Source organism: Heliangelus exortis, chromosome 1 (assembly GCF_036169615.1).
Source record: "Heliangelus exortis chromosome 1, bHelExo1.hap1, whole genome shotgun sequence".
NCBI lineage: Eukaryota > Metazoa > Chordata > Aves > Apodiformes > Trochilidae > Heliangelus > Heliangelus exortis.
The window spans coordinates 174,076,938-174,096,158 of record NC_092422.1 but is presented as its reverse complement, the minus strand read 5'-3'; the positions used below and the strand labels follow the sequence as shown (position 1 = coordinate 174,096,158).

At 40.1% G+C, this 19,221-nt stretch overlaps 1 long non-coding RNA gene across 1 annotated transcript; it reads right to left on the bottom strand.

Annotated features, from left to right (window-relative positions):
- Positions 1–239: 239 nt before the first annotated feature.
- LOC139791460 (uncharacterized) lies at positions 240–12,215 on the bottom strand. The gene is made up of 3 exons (XR_011723929.1): positions 12,141–12,215; positions 5,257–5,442; positions 240–4,317 (listed from the first exon to the last, which is right to left on the bottom strand). It is a non-coding gene; the product is annotated as an uncharacterized lncRNA (long non-coding RNA).
- Positions 12,216–19,221: the final 7,006 nt, after the last annotated feature.

Below are 19,221 nucleotides of genomic sequence, written 5' to 3'. Positions count from 1 at the left end.
GGGCCTCCTGCTGAACCTCACTCTTTTCCTACAAGCCCAGCTTCATTTCAATATAAGTCAGATCTTGGGAGAAATAATGCCCATCTCAGCCTGACATGCAGTTTGAATTCTTTAATTGAGTCCTGGAGCTAGTAAACAGTCTTAGGAAGTAGACGGTGTAAAAAAGTATCCTCTCCATGTTATTATACCTCTGTGTTATCCAATTTTAAAAAGTCAGCACACATTATGATACTGGTAGGTGTTTCTACAAACATTTCTAAATTCACTTTTACATCAACCCACTGAAAGATGAGGTTCTGCACTGTTCAGAACTGGAACCAGTATATTGGAGAAGAGGGAAAGTGGTCAGATGTGGATTTTTTATGCATGGAAACCACTGCCAGTATTGCTCAGCTGTTACTTCATAGCCTCTGAAAGCAAGCTATGGTCATTTTAGCTTCCTTTTTACAGTAAAACTGCAAATGGTGTTTAGCATTCTGAAAGATCTTTGGTGACAAGTGAATGAGAATGTATGAAGCAGAATTGCATGTGACTACACTGTTTTTTAGTTCTTATTTAGAGTGTACTTTTGAAGTCAAACTCCCAATTATCACCATTTCCTATATTTTACCACATTTACTAACACTGCTGCTGCTCCTGACAGTAGCAGGACTGAACATGCATTTTGGAGGGATAGGCATGCCTGCCCACACACACAGATGCACACAGAGGACTGAGGTTCATTGCACACAACCCAGTTTCTAGTTGCTGTCACTTAGACTTTGCATAGGAAATAGGGCGAAGTTACAAAGCAAAGGCAGTGAAGCTCAGTCAGAGGAGGGCACTGACCAGACACATTCTTGCATAACAAGAGGCCTCCTCCTGTCCCCTTTGTTTTCCCATAGTTGTACTTCCCTGCAATCCACACTGATTCCTGCTTTCTCCACCCTTGTCTTCTGCTAAATAAACAACCCCCATGCAATTATTTTTTTCTCCAGTGGCCTAATTTTTTGCTGCAGCCTTACCCAAATTTGGTATTTGTGTTGCTGTTAGCTAAGCCATCTCAGTCTTACCTCATATTGCCAATACAATTACCTAGGTGTTTTCTCCTCCAAAGATCCCGAATACTCCCCACAATACCCATAACTCTTGGCTTTTTCACACATAGCTTAGCCATCTGTCCAATCCAGCCATCCCTCACAGCACTAGCTGTAACTTTTGCCAGCTTCTCACTGTGTTGTTTGTTGTGTTCAGCAATTTCTCATGTCACGTTCCGTAATTTCTCAGGGCCTGTTCAGACAGCTAAAACTCCTGCCGAGGCTGCATATCTTAACACTCAGCACCAGCTGTTTCACTTTATGATCCTGCTCCTACTGAATGACATTGCGTAGTAACATTGATGCTGTTGCTACAATCATTTAGTGCCATGGGAAAAAGAAGAGAATTATTATTCTCATAGTACACTCATGCACCTACATCCATTGAGGGTGGTAAGTATAGTGTTTAGCAATTCAAAGCAATGTTTTTCCATGAAAATTAATTTAATTGAATTGAAAGGCTGCTGTGCAGGGACTTAAGAAATGCACAAGGACTGTATGTATGTGTCTGAGGTGAAAAATGCTGGCTGCAAGTCTATGACTGGTTAGATGTAAATTTTGGTAACACCATAACTAAGCAAAAGTAACTTGTCCTGAATCCTGCAATTAATAATGAGACATGAGAGAGAACTGCCACTTTAAATGCTGATCATGTGTAGTGCTTCTGCACATACACAACTTAGACTGGGTGAACCATGGGGTTTGCATCCATAAGAAGTGCTGGTGCATTAAAGAAGGGTTCTGTAAAAGAAGTGATCCCAGAAAGAACAAGGGGTCTGGAAAGAAGAAAGTGAAGGTTCTGAGTGGACTAAAGACTCTGGGAGAAGATACAGGAGATCAGAGAGCTGAGTGGAAACAAATGCTGGAGGATGCCCAGAGACCTTGACCATTAATATCCAAGACTGGTAAGTTTAAGCAGATGAACAGCACAAAAGGATATGACTTTCTGCACAACATTCCTGGGACACGTGCAAACCGTCTGTGGAGAAAGAAATCAAGAGCAAGTACTGGGACTGGAAGACTGTGAGAAAATGAAGGGTATAAAATCATAAAAAGAAGTTTAAAGCTCTCATCTAGTCTGTTCTTAAATAATCCCCAAGTCCACTGTGTTCTTTCATTTACTGAATCTCACCCATGAGAGAATGAGGAAGAGGACTGAGAGAAAGGATCAGGTTCATCAACTGGAAAAGATTTTTGGAGGCTGAATTTCAGTGTTTCTTGGGGAAGGATCACTGTTCTGTAAAATGTCAACCAACTCATCCGTGAAACCGGATACTTGAAAATTACCTCATTCTTCTGCTTTTCACTACTGAACGACTTGATAGATCTTGATTGATCTGAGAAAGGCATGAGTACAATGAAAATGTGACCATTCAGAAAGAGGCATCAACAATACACAGGCTAAAGTATTTATGTCAGTAGAAGAGCTAGTGATACACTATTTAATGATCAGATATAAAGTCAAAATAAAGCTATGTCTATTTTCAGGTAATACACCATTAATGGAATGTGTTCCCACATGGTACAGTAACCAAAATTTTACATACAACAATGTATACACAAATTCTTGGAAGGAAGATTTTCCTAGAGCTATTAGAGCCAGTCCAGTGCCTCTAGCTCTCAAAGAGGCAAAGTGTCTTCTGTTGCATCTTCAAAGAAGATATAGGAGACTTGATAAAAGGTTTATACAAGATAGAAACAGTAGCGCCATTCCTGCTAAACTCTGAATTCCATTAAGCTATATCACTTAATGGTCAAAGAGTTAATCCTGACTAAATTGCTATAAATACATTTGTCACAATATTAATAAACCAGAAATAAGAGGGCAAGCTCTTTAAGAGCTTTTGAACGTGTGTTTTAAATGGAGAAGGGGGAAGTAGGTTTAAATGCCCTGTTTTTCTCATTAATATTAGCCAGTACAGATTCTAAATTACTATGTCATTACAGGTGTGATTCACTACTGAACTGACTAAATGGTAATATCTAGTGAGGTTTAGATCCTCCAGAATGCCCTGAATGTTCTCAGAGGGAACACCTCGGGCAGAAGAGGCTCTCCATTGGAAACTGTGTGATATCTGACTGATAAGGTAGAAGTCAGAGATGCCCTAAGGTGAATGAAATGACATTCAAACTTTGTGAGTAGGGAATTTAATGCTGCTCTGTATATAATGACAGCTTGCTCAGTGGACACCTAGTCAATAGAGTCAGTGGAGTCCAGAGACTGATCTTCATTATGAGTGAGATGAAAAACTGTATTCTGAATCAGCCAGGCCTGCACTGCTTACAAAGAAGCTCTGACTCAGCTTTCATGTAAATGTCCAAATTTAGGTGTCTGAATCTGTTTAAACAAGTTTAATGAATAAATTTAAATGAGGACTATGTGTATCCTGCATATATTTCTACTGGCAAAATTACAGTTTCATAGAGCATTCAGGTTAGTACTTCATCATTTTTAATAAAGGAATACTGGTAAAAATGGGTAAATGTTAAAGCATTCACACTCTATGGCATAAAAATTATATTATTTAGTTTAGTTGGGCCATTCAGTCCAACTGTACAACCAATATCTGATAATAATAGTCAACCTCACTAAGGACAAACTTATATTTTAGTGCTTAAACCTAAAATGAACATAGGCCCTCTGAATACTTGTTTTGTGCAAATTAGTATTCCCCTTTCATTTGGCAAAATCCTTGTCACTGTATATATATTAAGAAGCAGGAACATGGATGTGTAAAATTATGCATGTTAGTTGAAATTTTTAGGTAACACTGAGCATAATTATGAATTAATAGCAAAGTTTCTGAGCTAAAGAATTCATGACAAGTTCTCTGTATTACTGAAGTCAGTACAGTTACAAGAAAGAGTTTGATTTACGAATATATACAAATGCTACATTTCCAGGAGAAATGGTCTATTCTGAAAAGAGGAAACACTGCAGGATAAAATTCCCAGCTACAGAAAACATTTTGACATCTATCATCAAATTCAACTCTAGATTTTTTTCTTGAAGAACATTTCTCATAGAGTTGCTTAGTAACTATCTTTCAAGCTAACATTTATTGGGGAACAAGTCTGATAATTACTTGGGACTGTGTTTTCTAACAGCTTTTCTCTGCCAACTACTAATCTATGGAGGTTTACCAGAGACTGGTGCTGTATCTTCTCTTATTATGCCTGAGCAGCCTCTGACTTTTCCTGGGGAAGCTTAGTCCCTGAATATACATCATCATATACATTTCTAAAATTTTGAAGAGATGAAGAAACCAATTAATATTTTAAAGGTATGCAAATACTCAGTGCCTAAAACGATTCTCATTGTTGGTCACAAATACAAAAAAAATTATCCACTATTTTCATAAATAATGATAAACATTGGAGAGTGTACTCATATTGCAGGAATATAAAATGGAATGGGAAAATGGGAAGAGTAGTGAAAAATTCTGGTAGTTCCAGTTTCCAACTCAAACTAAGATCAAAACACTAAAAATAGAAAAAAGAAGTAAAGAGTTTACTGAGGTAATATAGCATTTTTAAAGCTTTCCATAGTTTCTTTAAACAAAAATGAAAAATTCAAAGATACCTAAGGGTAGACGAGAAAGGGATGATGAATGCTGATGGGTTTTTGACAGACCTGTAATACAAATGTGTTTCTGCATAGCATGTTGTAGTGTCACAGAAAACATATGCTAAAAAATCGTAACATCATTACAGCATTTGTTCTTTTCTGGAGGTGTAAAGACACAATTATAAGGTCTTCATTCCATTTTCAATTACAAATATTCCTACTGTCTTAAGAAAAGCACACAAATGAAAACTAAAGATAGTCAGGACTGCCCAGCTGAATGAAAATTTTACAATTCGCCTTTCTGGAAATGGACAAAATTTGTTCTCTTCAGTAGTGTGAAATAATGAAGGGGACTGGAGGAAGAAGATGAAAATTCAGAAAAAGGAAGCATGTAACTAGGAATATGCCTCATCTTCAGACTGTGTAAAGGAAATTCTAAGAGGATGGCAATTAACATAATAATAATGATAAATTAAGTTTGTGGAGAACATGATACTGAAGACAGCTTTTTTCCCAATCAGTAGAGATATATCCTTATAAATTAACATTGACAGTGCTCTATTACCTAAGCAGTCTGTGGCTGTTGGCTACTTCAGGTGTGTTTATACACACCAGGTAAATCTCCAGGTGAGGTTCCAACTTCATAAACCAGTGGATGTATGAAAGAAGGCATGTGGAGGTATCAGGGATACCAGATGAGGACATGGAGAACTTTCCTCTCTCTTGTCTTCTTTTTGCAGTTCACAGGAATAGGTAAGTCCCTTGATAGATTCATTACACTGTCTGAGATTATTATGTCTAGAACAGTACAACAGAACCCAGAAGGGGATAAATTTCTAAGTACATGAAATTTGGTAATATTTTAAAAATCTACCTATTTTCTTTTGATGAATTAGAAATAATAGCTGATTATTGCTTAGAGCTCAACATGCTACTGTATCTATGAACATACCAATTTACTGTTGCCTTACTATACACATTTTTATGCTTTTTAATCAGTTTGTTTACAGACTTGTAACATTTTGGTATTTTGCAGCACTGTCTTCACCATTACACTCTTGTAAATGACATATGGTCACTTCCTTCCTATCTCATTAGGTGTGGGACTTTTCAGCTAAAGTAAACAAGGGAATTGTTTAGCGTCTTCCTTCTCACAGAAACTGCATTACATTCATATTTAAATTCATAAAGGTTTGGTACCTTCTATTTAATTCTAATAAAATAATACCACATGACTGCTCATACCAGCTCCAACAGTAGCAATTCTCTTGGGCTTAGTATCTAAATGTTAGAGACCCATTAATTCATTTTGATTTCTTTACAAGAAAGTCTCACAGCAGTTTTCTTCCCATTGTTCCTGTCTAATTCCCAGAAGGATTATTTGCCTATACTGTACTTTATAATTTAACTTCATAACATCAGTATTCAAGCCACAACTAAAAATTTATTGAAGAAAAAAGGTAAATGCATAATATTAAGACCCATTTCCTATAGAATCTTTTTTATATTTTTTCTGCTTTCCCTAAGGTTTTGATTAGACAGGAATTAAAATTATGCAGCTGTCATGTTCAGTGCTCATTTTTGGTATGCTAATAGTCCTCTTAATTAAGTAAACAACCATACAGTGCACCATCCTGCATTATTTTTTAAACTTTTCTATTTACAAATAATTATGATATAGCAAATTAGGCCTTCTCTGCAAAAGCCAAGGTGTGCTAAAATCACCAAAATTCCATCCATGGCCGTTTTCACAGAAAGTTAAATCACATAAAAGTCCTTTATCCTCTTCAGGATCATTTGTAATGGGAAGCCTATCTAATCATTATCTAGTCAACAAGCTTGTGGAATTCTAAATAGTCCTTTACAGATAATTTTGGCTAAGAAACCTGAAGATTTTGCTAATGACAAAGTCTGTCGGCAATAAAAATATATTTAGTCTCTCTCTCTCTGAGCTAACAGGTAGTTCCTAGTGGGGTGAACACAGTGTCAAAAAGTTCCATATTCTGTGTCCTGATATTGTTTTAAAAAAGGCTCTACTGTAAGGTAGATTTTCATGGCTCCTAAAAAGACATTTTCTGACCACTCAGCTCAAGTGTTTCTGGAAGTTTCATGGGTGAAATCAGAAAAAATCCTAGGAGAGTAGGAGGGTTCTTGGACTGAGACAATCATTACAATCTGAGGTATTTATGACACTGGGGATAGGAGTTGCCAACCAGTTTGATAAGAATGATTTTTGTTCATCTCATTATCTCAACAGCATTCATCTTTAGAGCTTCCTTAACAGTCCTTCAGGAAGCTGAAGCTGCTGGGGTTTTTTTATCTTTCCTTCACTTGTTAGACAAGTCTTTCTCCCAGTCCATGAGTTTTCTGGATTTTCCCCTTCCCATTCTCTCTCTTGTCCTCTGGGATGGGGCTGGGTAACTGAACAACTGTGAGGGGGCTAAGAAGCCAGCTCAGGGCAGCCCATCACACCAGATCTACAGTAACATCATGTGTCCCACGTATGGCTCTGCAAGTCCATGCATGTACATACTTGTTTTATCTCTAGCAGCAGAATTCCACCCTTGAGCAGGAACTCTGTACCAGAAGGAATGGGCCTGACTTTAGCCCTTTGCAGGAAAAAAAAGGGAGTTTACATTCTAGCTTGGTCTAAAATTGAAGGCTGATTAAAAAATATATTTATGAGGAGCAGAAAAATTACACGGTGTGCATCATTTCCTGTGTCTCTGCTTATGGCCTGAAAGTGTAACACAATGTCATTAATAAGGAAAATTAATTAGTGCTAAAAATAAGCTTTTCCTTTTCCTATAAATTCAGCAATAGAAGTACTGCAGGCCAATGTTAGCTCTCAGGCCAGTATGCTTGATTTGGGTGTATTGAGCAATAGATATCTAAATCACTCTTTATACCTGTCAGAATAGGAAATAAAACCTGAAATAAAATAAACCATGTTTATAAAGAAAAAAAAAAAAAAAAAGCTGTCTGCCTGTTTACTGCTTTTCAGCTTTGTGCTGTACCTTTCCTTTGCCCTATAAACAACAAAGTCAAGGTCAGACTTCATCTATTTAGCAGAAAGATGCAATCAACTGTGACTGAAATGCAATATATATGATATTGCCTTTCTTTTTTTCCCCTAAATAGTCTGGGTCTCAGGAATTGAAGCCCACCAAAATGCAGCAAAGTAGATAGTTCACAGCTTAGAGGTTCATTACTGGATTTGGATTGCTATGAAGCACTGTGTTTAGATGCCCCTGAGGAGGTTGGTTGCTCAGACTGTCAGTCAATCCCTGCCTAGCAATGCTGCTTCAATAAGTTGTTTTGTCTGGGAATCATCCTGCAACTATAATATTTTAAGAGAACAAAAACCTGGTTTTTAATCCTATTTCTTCTTTAAAATTAAATCTTGGTTGGGAGATGATATAAGCCAGCCACATTCTCAGTGAAATTTTCCTCCCTTTTACCTATTTCATCCATGCAACTCCTCCATTGTGTTTTTCATATAAAGATAGTTGTTTCATATAAACTTTCATATAAACTTTCATATAAAGAAAGTTGAGATAGTTTCTCAACTATCTGGGTGTGTTACTGCTTGGTAGTGCCTGTCTACAGGAAAGAAATATTTTTTTCTGCAGCTTCTAAGGATGTGAAGCAGGAGTGATAGTAAGGCCTTTATAGAAGTGCAGGTATTGCACACAAAGCTAGCAAATGGGGTTAAAAAAATCCTAAGTTCTGTTTCTGTGAGGGCAACAAGAAGAACAGCCTTCTTGAACTAAATGAATATTATTCCTTGAGCCCATGGTGTAAAATGAAGATTACTTGCTCCTTCCTAGAAGTCAGGAAATGGATCTTTGCAATCTGACTTAACAGAAAATCAGTAAACCATTAATTTTCACAGATAAATTACTGTTTTCTGTACTGTTAATGTCTTCTGCTTATTAAGTAGGTAGTGGAAACTAGGCATTAGCAAACTGCTTCAAATAGGAAAGGACAGGAAGTGTACACTTACAAATACATTTATTCCTTAAGATTCTTGAACTCAGAAAAAGGAAATTTGATTACACTCCTTTGTCTCAAATTGGTCAAACCTTCCTTACACAAAGATCACCTGAATTTTTGACAAAATATAAGCATGCAGATCACTTTACTGTTTGTCATCTATTCATCTAGCAGATGATGTAGCAGACTCATCAGAATAATTCAGTCTGAAAAAAACTACTTTTATTCCCTCAAAGTATGATTTTTTTTTAAATTTACTCTTGTGACTTTCATTTTTCACAAAAAGGTGCTACCTGTTTAGAGAACAGTTTAATATAGTTCATTTATTTATAAAATAATCAATGCATATATGGTTATGTGTACAAGTTCTTCTCTTTGGCTTGCTGAATCACACCCAAAATGACACAGAATAAACCAGTTGAGACATGGAGTAAAGAAGCTGAGAATGATATAAAAATTAGAACTGAAAACAGAATTAAAAAATAGAGGGAGCTGAAGAGTTCTGTGGGATTTCAGGAACAGAAGAGTTAGCCCAGCAGTTTTTCAGAGGCACATCAATGTATATGGCAGTTTTAGTCAGCTGAATAAAGATAGCCTTTTATGATTTACTAATATTTGGTAAATGCCCATATTTTAATTCATTTAACACTGGTTTCTAGGTAAAGCAACGCTATTGCTTTATTTCAATCTCAACTAATAAAATGAGAAAGCCAGTTAAATTGAGGGGCTACATATTTAAATTAATTGGAAGGAAATAATAATAGAGAAGAATCAAATGTTCAAATTTATCATTAATTCCTTGTCATGATCTTGACAGGGAATTCCTCTGGTCACATTTTAACAGAATTCAGAGAAAGGAAATAAATCAACAATTATAATAGGAATAATAGCTGTTTACAAAACCAGAATAAATTTATATCCTTATATTGCAGGAAATAAGCCAATCATTTGCTGAGTAAATCTAGAAAGAAAGCAAATGCTCTCCTACAGTGATTTTTCAAATCTTTTTCATTGTAGAATACTTTTTGCTTCTCCTGAAGCATCTGGTACTGGCCACTATTAGAGACGTGTTGGCTAGAAAGGACAAACTAACTAAATTGAGCTGGCAGTTCTTACATTCCCATGACATCTGGTGTTTCTGCCATGTTACTGATATGTCATTTTGACAAACTACATCATGTGATAATAACAAGCAACATCATAAAAAGTAAGAGATGTAATCTGAAGTGACTACAACAATTTAAAACAATCTGTTATTTTGTATCATCTGTCTGTTACCAATTAAGAAAGCTGAAAGGAATAAAAAAAGGTGTTAGTCTAAGTCAAGATCTAACCTCTAAAATATACTATTATGCTGACAGGTTTACTTTTATAAATGCAGATGTGAGCTACAAGCCATGAGTGATGACTTAAGAACAACTAATCAGAATGTAAAACTCTTTACAGAGAATAGAACTGGGAATAATTAACTACCTTGCAGCATAAGATTATCATGACTATATTTCCTTCTTTCAGTTCTGTTCATGATGTGATCCAAAGAGCATGAGATCATGCAGTTCTCTGAACGCTGAACGTATGATTTGAACTGATTCAAAACTGATTATGCCGAAGGATTTTGAGAAATAGCAGATTAATTCTTGAGATGAAAATATATTAAGAATGAAGATATTAAGCCAAAGAACTGGTATTTTAATTACAAAGGTGTAATTTGATCTTTAAAAAAAGCTGTCTGACCTTGAATGCCAAAGTCCTTTTTTTCCATGAGCTATTTGGGATATATTTGAAGATTCAGATTCCTTTAATTTGCTTGTCCAGCTGTGGATTTCTAAGTAGCTGATTGATGAAGACAACTGTGGAGATATCTAGAGCCTCTGATTCAGCTGCCTTTCTAAGAACATATTTAGGAGAGGTTTTTTGGAAGGATGTAGGTTGGAAGGTTTTAGAAGGAATGGCTCTGGCTTTTAGAATGAGCGAGCATTAATTAAGCTGTAAAATAAAAATTTTCCTCACATTTGTATCCAATCCTGAGATTAATGTGAATGAGAGAATAATTTATAAACAATTACCTCTATCAAATGCATCTAATGAAATAAGCTAAAACATGGGCACAAACCAAATATGTATCTATTTTAGCTTCTAAAACAATAGCTCCACTGAGTACTTATTAGAAAGCATTAACGTCTTTTGCTCCAAAAAGTGTACTAAATAGTAAGCATGGGAACCCCCACCCACATTATTATATTACAAATCAGTGGATTATCTGATATTTGAAACAGACTGGCTGGAGAATGAGAATTCAATTTTCTGAGAAATGTGGGAGTCCTCAAAATTGCACATATGTTTATTGATCAGAACAATATCTAGATAACATTTGCACGTTAATGGAATTAGAAACATCCTTGGTAACTTGGCAGTCATCTGGAATTAGAAACTGTGACATTTGGAAACAAATCATGTATTTCGAAAATGCTATTTTGTAGTTTTGCACATCCTGAGTGAATATTGTAACCAGCAAAACCCTGAGTACATAAAAGCTGGCTTCCAGAAATGCTTTGTATTTTATTCTCAATTTCCTCATCTCCTGCACTTTGGTTTTTCTTTGTGGAAGTTTAGGGCCGGTAGGGGTGTGGAACAAATGGCAAGAAAAAGACAAAAAATTACTTCTGTCCAACCAAGGGGCAAAAATTTCAGTGGGACAGTTTATGAGTTATTTGAATGCAATTTGCATATGTTTGGGATGCAGATGTGAGAGGGCAAACAGCAGAAGAGATCAGTGTTATGTCCCAGACCCTTCTGAAGGTAGTGAGCTGGACCCTGGTATATTAAATTAAGAACCCACATGATAGTCTGGAGGGTGAAAAGATAACCCTTGCAAGAGTCTTGCTAGACATCATTATATATTCAGAAAGCAAGGCTTATGCCACAGTGTGGCAGAGTGCAATACCTGAGATGGTGGCTGCCCCGTGTCCCTGCCTCAGACACTAAACCCCCTTCAGGCTCTGTCCCCAGCTGCCTCTTCCCTTAAGTAGCTGGGAACAGCTCGCAGCCTTGCCAAGAGGGGGATGTCTCCTTCTCCGAGCTGTGATGGCAGCTCCCAGCTGCTGCTGCTTTGCTGGCCTCTTTAAACCCTCCTCACCAGAGTTCCTGGGGTGGAGAAAGCTCAGGAGACTGTTCAAGGAGACTTGGAGGACTTAGGAGACATGGATGATTGGAGAGACCTTGGTTAGGATAGCCAGCAGGTGCCAGGGCCTCGGCTGGACAAGGGATGCCCCACGTGCCCAGGGTGTAGGTCTGCAGCTGTTCCTCCCTGGACCTGCTCTAGAGCAGACCAATCTGGAGCTTAGTTCCCCTTTCCCTTCCCCTTTCCATTTTTCCCTTGCCTTTACCCTTTTCCCTTTCCAATTTCCCCTTCCCCTCCCTCTGGCACACAGCCCCCAGGGGTTCTTCTGCAGGCCCCTCTTTCCCCCAACCCTTGAGTGCTGAAGGAGCCCCCGGCTCACCTGGGACCTGCCAGCAGCACACAGGGCTCTCAGTAACCCCAGACCCATCTCCCTGTGGTTCTGGCTGCACCTCAGTCCCCCAGACAAGAAGGAGAAGGGGAGGGACGAGAAGAGGGACTGTGGTCTGGCTGGCTGGAAATGGTCTGAGCCAGCCCTGTGACCTTGGGCTCTGCCCAGCTGGAGTAGGACAGGAGCAGGGTGGAAGTGTTTTCAACCTTTGCTCAGGACCTGAGTGCTTTGGACAACTGGCTGAGGGGTTTGGAACTCAGCCCTTCACTTTCCAGCCTCAGGGAGCAGCAGCATGTCTTGCAGGTCTGGCATTTCCAGAGCAGGTCACAGCTTCCCTAGGGCAAACCCCCCGGGAGGGTTCTGCACTCTGAAGGGTACAGAGTCTGCTTTTGGAGGACAGCTAGAGAGGAGCAGAGGCTGTAGTGGGAAAGGGCTCTGGTCACCAGGTTGGTGTGAGCCCTGAGGCTGGGAGGGACCCCAAGGATATAAAGGCAGAGTCAGTTCCTCTGGCCTCCAGCCCTTTCTGCTGGGGCAACACCCCTGCATCTCCACAGCCCAGGCCCTGGGCTGGCAGTAGGAATCGAGCTGCACAGCACCAGGGTCCTGCAGCTCTGCCAGTCTCTCACCACTGTCGTTCTTTCAGCTGCTGGAATGCCACCAAGTCATGGAGAAAGAAGAGTCTGAGTGACCTGTGCCACCTCCAGTGATATTGGAATGGTGGCAGTCACACAATGCATTTGCTGGAAGTCAGGGGCTTGGTGGCACCGTTGCAGGATCTGGAGACGGTGAGCAAGGCATGGTCAGACAGAGCCATGCTGGCAGCCGGGGCTGGGGCAGTGGGTAACACAGTGGCTTGGGCCTGGCTGCAAGGAAGGAGGTGGCTTTCAGCAGACGGGATGGCTAAGCAGGGGCCACAGAGGCTTTACTGCCCTCCCCTCCCTGGCTCTCCCTTGGCCCCCACAAGCAAGAGGGGCAGCAGCGAGGGAGGGAGGCTGGTGCTCAGTGCACATGGCGTTTGTGCCAGGCTGCTCCTGCTGTCACCATCAGAGAAATTCTCTGCTTCACACAGGCAGAAAAATGCAGGGCAAGGCCCTGCTGGAGTGCCTGGAGAATGACCCTGACCACTCAGTCCATTCCCTGACAGCCTGAACCTTTGAGATGCAGAGAACTATGTGGGAGCGGCAGCTGTGAAGATCAGGATGGTCCCTCCAAGCACTGGGCTCCTATATCTCATGAAATACCTCAAGGACAGTATCTTGCTACAAATCAACCCTGACCTGAAGAGACAGGGAGCGGTGGAAGGTCTCCTGGGACAGCAGGCAGTGTGCAAATGAAGGTGGAAGAAGCAGCTCAGTGCCGTGGTGTCCTTCACACAGGCAGCACCCCAAGTGTGCTGAGCAGACAGCATTTTATCAAGATGTCAGTACAGCACTTGACACCATCTCCCCCACCATCCTCATAGCTAAACTATGGAAATGTGGTATCTATGGTCTGGATGACTGACCAGTGAGGTGGAGAATGAACAGGTTAAAGGAAAGAAGTTGGAGAGTTGTGGTCAATGGGACAGAGTCCAGTAGGAGGCCTGGATCTAGTGGAGACCCCCCAGGATCACTGCTGGTGATAAGGGAACTTCAGACCAATTAATAAAGATTGTGATCTAATAATAAAGCAGCACAAGATACATATGCTACAGGAGTAGCATAGGGCTAACAATTTTTTTACAAAGCATAGCTCAGTGTGCAGCTGCATTTGCAGAACATTGTCTAAGATAATAAAGTAGAAACTAGTAGGACCTTGAAGAGGAACTTTGTGGTATGCAAGGGCAGGCAGCTAAGGTATGTGCCGGCTTGAGCCAGTTCTGTGAATAACGTCTTGTAACATCTCAGCGTTTTGAACTAAAGGTCGAAAAATTCACTGTGAGGAAGACTCAGGGCCTTCATCCTGAATACCCCTGCATATGACCACCATGCAATAGTGCACACGCGGAGATGGGTGGAGACTTATGTTAATAGTTGATTTGAATAATCTCACTTCTTCTATGCATATGCATGCTTCCTTAATACATATGTATAACTTTGGGTAATAAATAGGTGCTTGCTGCAGAACAGAGAACCCCATCGCACCCAGCACTATAATAAACATATCTCCTTTATAACCTTCTGTGGCTTGTAAAGTTTGTTTCCACACATCGGGGGGACTATAGGACATTCTGACGTATGCCTGTGTCTAATTGGTCTCTGAGCATCTGGTTTAAATTCCCTGAGATGGACTCCAGAAGCACAATGTTAAAGATGCAGTCTTAAAGAACAAAGGGGACGATTTCTGTTCCCGTGTGTACCCTAATGGGGCTTTCATCAAATGATTGTGTCACTTACAATCAGTAAGCAGACTGAAGCAGCTGCAGTTCTTTTACATAGATGGTTCTTCTGTAGGGTCTCCAAAAATGGGGTGTTTTACTGCTCTGAACTTAAAGATTAAGGTAATATAGTCTAGCCTAAGGTATACTGATGTAAGATGGTATAGCAGCAGAAGGTGCTGTTCCTTCTGCTCTGAACATACTGAAAACACACACTTCTAAAAATGTGTTTTGGCCAAGCCATGTCATTCTTTTCCTCCTCTTCCATTCACAACTGAGAAAAACTTTGTTTTCTATTTTAGGGTGAAATATACCTTGTGAGGGCTAAAATCATTTGGAAATTCTGCAAAGAATAAGAGAAACCATAAGAGTATAGTTACGAGCTTCAAGATTGTTTGTTTCAAGGTTCTACAAGGGTCTACTTCAAGTCAGGTTTTCTTAAACTGTTAAAAGGGATTTGCTGTATCAAAACCACATATTCACAATTTCTAGGCAAATGTACCTGTATTTTGTCTCTGAAGAAATGATGTGTAGCTGTATGTGTGTGCATTCATTTCAAACTTGAAATGTGAAACCTTATTTAGAACAGAGCAGAATCTGAAGCTGATTTTATCAGCTGAGTAGTACAGCTTTACCTCTGAGTTTGTAATGGTGGCTGCTTTTTGTAAATCATAGAATTACAGCAGCTTTCTTCAAATACTTTTTGGCTTTATAAAAAAGAGACTATGAAGAAAGAATTTGGATTTAACAGCCTGAGTGGATTTACTTGTGATTAATCGTGTGTGTTTATGAGTGGTGTAATTCAAGAACTAACGAGCAAAAAGCGGTAGCAGACAAAGTCAGGTTAGCTGATAGAGACAGAGCTTGCAGGCTATCTTTATTATTTTTCTGATGTTATGAAGCTTGGAATAATCCCAGCATGTGCCCTAAATCAGGGGCTTTCTTGACTGCCTGCCAAATTCAACAGCTTTCCCTCTGCACCCCACCTACATGTCTCTGCTCCTCTGCCTAATTATCACAGAACGTGGTGTTCTTTGGCTGCTTGGCTTGGGAGTTGAGAATGATCCCTACAACTCCTAGTCATAGTGACTAGTAACAGGAGGACCGCTTGAGTAGCTTCACTAATACTAGTATCTCAATGAAATTTTTCTCCTACAAGTCATATGCAATTAAAGAAAATGAAATAGCAGATAAAAGTCTTATATTATTGTACTCTCAGTTCTTCCCAGAAACATGAAAAAGTTCATCAGAAGCCTGAGGAACTAAAGCAAAGCAAATACCAGGCCAAGGAATAACTAAAGAATCTGAAGGAAAAGCAGTCCCCAGTGACCAAAAAAATCCCAAAAAATGGAAGAACATTTTAGAGTCTGGATATGAAAAATCAGAGATATGGTAGGTATTTTAAATCCTCAGTTAACATGCAATATTTTAGGTGTTCCATGTTCAGCTCTGTAACATGAAACAATACCCCGTCTCTCTAGTGGGCCATAATGATATGTTTCAGAAGACGTTTTTCTGGAGTTTGGGTTTGTGGATGCTCTCTCTCTCTGTTGATCTTCTCAAATGTAGCCGGTTGGGCTGGTAAATTTAAGCTAAATTGCCTTACAGCTCCCTGGCTCTGTTTTGAACAGCTGCTCTCTCTGGGGACACTGAAAATCACTGTTTCATAGTGACAAACAGGAAAGTATTGTCCCCCCCTGCAGGATTTATCTATGCTGTGCTAGTCAGGCTGCAGAGGGCATTCTAGGAATAAAATAATAGGCATTCAAGGGAAGACGAAGGGGAACGAGGAACTTGAAGCTGGAAATTAAAACTGTAACAGGTTTATGAGAAGAGGCAAAAGACAGTAACAAGGAATGGTAAGGAATAAATATGAGAATCTATACAAACAAACCCAGATGCTGTCTGGGATGGGTGCCCGAGGGGCCCTGCGGTAGGGCCGACTCACGAGGGGGACTCCAGGGCTCTGCCCAGCCCCCGATGCATGTGGATTCCGATGGATACCGAGCTCTCGCTAAAGAAGAGAAAGAAGCAACACCGAAGCAGGGAGCAGGCGAAAGAAAAACAGGGCGGGTGAAAGAGAGGGCGGCCTCCCGGCAAGCAATGGGAGGGAACATTGAGCCCTCTGCGCTCTGCCCCTCGCCGAGGTTGCAGCCCCTCCTACTTTAGTTCCTCCTGCTCAAACTACGGATTCCCTGTTTTTCCGCCACGTGTTGTCCCCGCCGTGTCACTCCCCTGTCACCTCCACGTCCCCTCCCATGTCCCCCCTCGTGTCATACCGTGTCCCCCCAGTCTCACCCCGTGCGCCCGCCTATGTCCCCCGCTCGGTAACCTCTCTCCCGCCTAACCCCCCGTGTGTCACTGCCCTCTGTCCATGTATCCTACGTGAGATGTATGTGAAAAGCATGTGCCAAGTGTGCGAGATGCATGCACCAGGTGTGTACCCAGTGTGAGAGGTGCATGTGAAATGCATGTGCCAGGCATGTGAGATGCATGGGTGTAGCAAGACGAACCTCTCTTAGGATGCGACGCTCCAAGGTCCAACCAGGTGCTCCAGCAGAAACTCACGAATAGTGCTCTGAGTCTATAGCCCTCAGGGTTGACTAGCCTGGATCAGTGCTATTGCTCTGAAAGCAGCTAGCCTCTCTGCTGACTTGCTCAGGAGGGAGCTGAGCCTGTGTTTGGAAGCTCCCCTTTTATTGGGGACAAACGTAGTTTGATTAGGGTGCAGTAGGGGCCCGCCCTAACCAGGCACAGGTGGGCTTAACACAAGCTCATGCCCACTACCTGGCAATTAGTGGCACCTGGTTGCCTCATTTCACTACACATGTGCCGTCTGTGTGCCAAGCATCTGGCCATGGAGCAGATCCTCCTGAAGGCTGTGCTGAGGCAAGCAGGTAACAAAGGGGTGACTGGTGACAACCAGCGTGACTTCAATAAGGGCAAGTCCTGCCTGACTAATTTGTCCAGTGCTTTAAGTATGGATCTGATGCAGTGTTTTGCTATTCATTATCACTGAACTCTGTAATCATTTGTGTTGTTCTCTGAACACTAGGAATACAAGAAATCTATGTCTTCGCATGAGCCAAATTTCTCCGTAAAATTGCAAACTTGAAAAGAATTGCTGGAGGGCTTGTGCCTCTCCACACAACACCTACAGAAATGGGAAGGAAGAAGTTTGCTAAGCTGACTCAAAGCAACTCAGACAAGATTTTATCTTTGTAGACATTGCATATAATGAAATAATGGGATTACAGGGGATTTATAATATCATTTTCATCTGTGAGGGAAAAAAATCACATTAAATATTTTTTGAATTGCCATAATGAATATGTTGTTCATTTAGCACAGTGTCTACATGGTTCAGTTTATACTGAAGACAGTTCTAAGATGTTTAAAATAAGAATATTGGAACATAAAAGTGCTGTGAGAAATAATTACATAAAACCCACAGTATCACATCACTCTAATGGTTTGAAACATTTGGTGTCCCTAATGTAGCTCAAATTGCAATAGATCATGCACTGTAATTAAAGAGATGAGGTAATAGATAAAGACCAGGACAGAAATAGGCTTTTTGGATTTATAATTTTGAAATCAGTTTCTCAATTTGAAATTAATGAAGAAATGGAATTATACAAGCATTTGGAGAATAGTTGTAAAGAGTAATGCTGAATCTTGTAGAAGACAGGACTCTGCTGGAGCTTAAAAAGAAAAGTTATTTCAGGTCATATCAAGAGATCACCATCTCCAGCATGCCACCTTCAGAAATGTGCAATAGAGGATGCCTCTCAAAGAGAGATGAGAAGGAGTCAGCAGGACATTGTGGTATTTTGCAGAGCTTTCTCCCAGCTCCTCAGCATTGCTATCTCAAGAACTTTTCAATTCAGAGACTGTATTCATTAGTCTCAGTGATTTTTATTTTTGCTGTTTGCCATTTGCTTTTTGGCCTCCTTGTAAATGATTAACCCCTGTAGCAAGAAGGTCTAAACATAAATAAAAGAGTGAAGAATCATCTTTTCTTGCTTGTTGTAAATGCCAAATGTTGTTTTGATGTGATCACTTCTAGACATTTTATTAGATGGAGAGCAAGAGCAATAGCTTCCCGTGCACTTTCTGTCATTCCTGTTATTTTCACACTGTAGTTCATTTGCCTTTTTCTCAGGTTGGACAGTGCTGGTTTATATGTTCATTCCTTGCGAGGGATGTGGGAGAAATTACCCTCTTTTACCAATCTCAGGTTTTGCAGATACATCTAAGAATAAAAAGGCAGCTTCACCTCCCTCTTTAGTATCAGATTTTATCCTTCATTAGTTATGAGTCTAACATATGAGTGAAATATGTAATTTTATGGACTTCAGAATATACAGCCATTTTAAAGGAAATTTATCTCAGAGGTAAAATATCCTCTATGTTCAATTCACTATGTAATTTCACTAATGTTTTTTTCTCTTAAACTTTTCAGTTGTACCATCAGGCAATGGAAGATAGGGCTATTTAAGTGGAGTCACCTGGCACTCACTCATCATTGGCAAATAACATGTAGCAGTAGAGTCAAAGTGAGCATTCAAAAGGTGGTATTTCCTTCTACTAGGCTATTACATTTAGGCTAGCAGCACACTGAAGCTGAGAAATTTGTCTTCTTTTGTGAACAGTGGTGAATGAGGAAGAACAGGTATTCTTTAGTTATTTATGCAGAATAATTTCATAAATTCT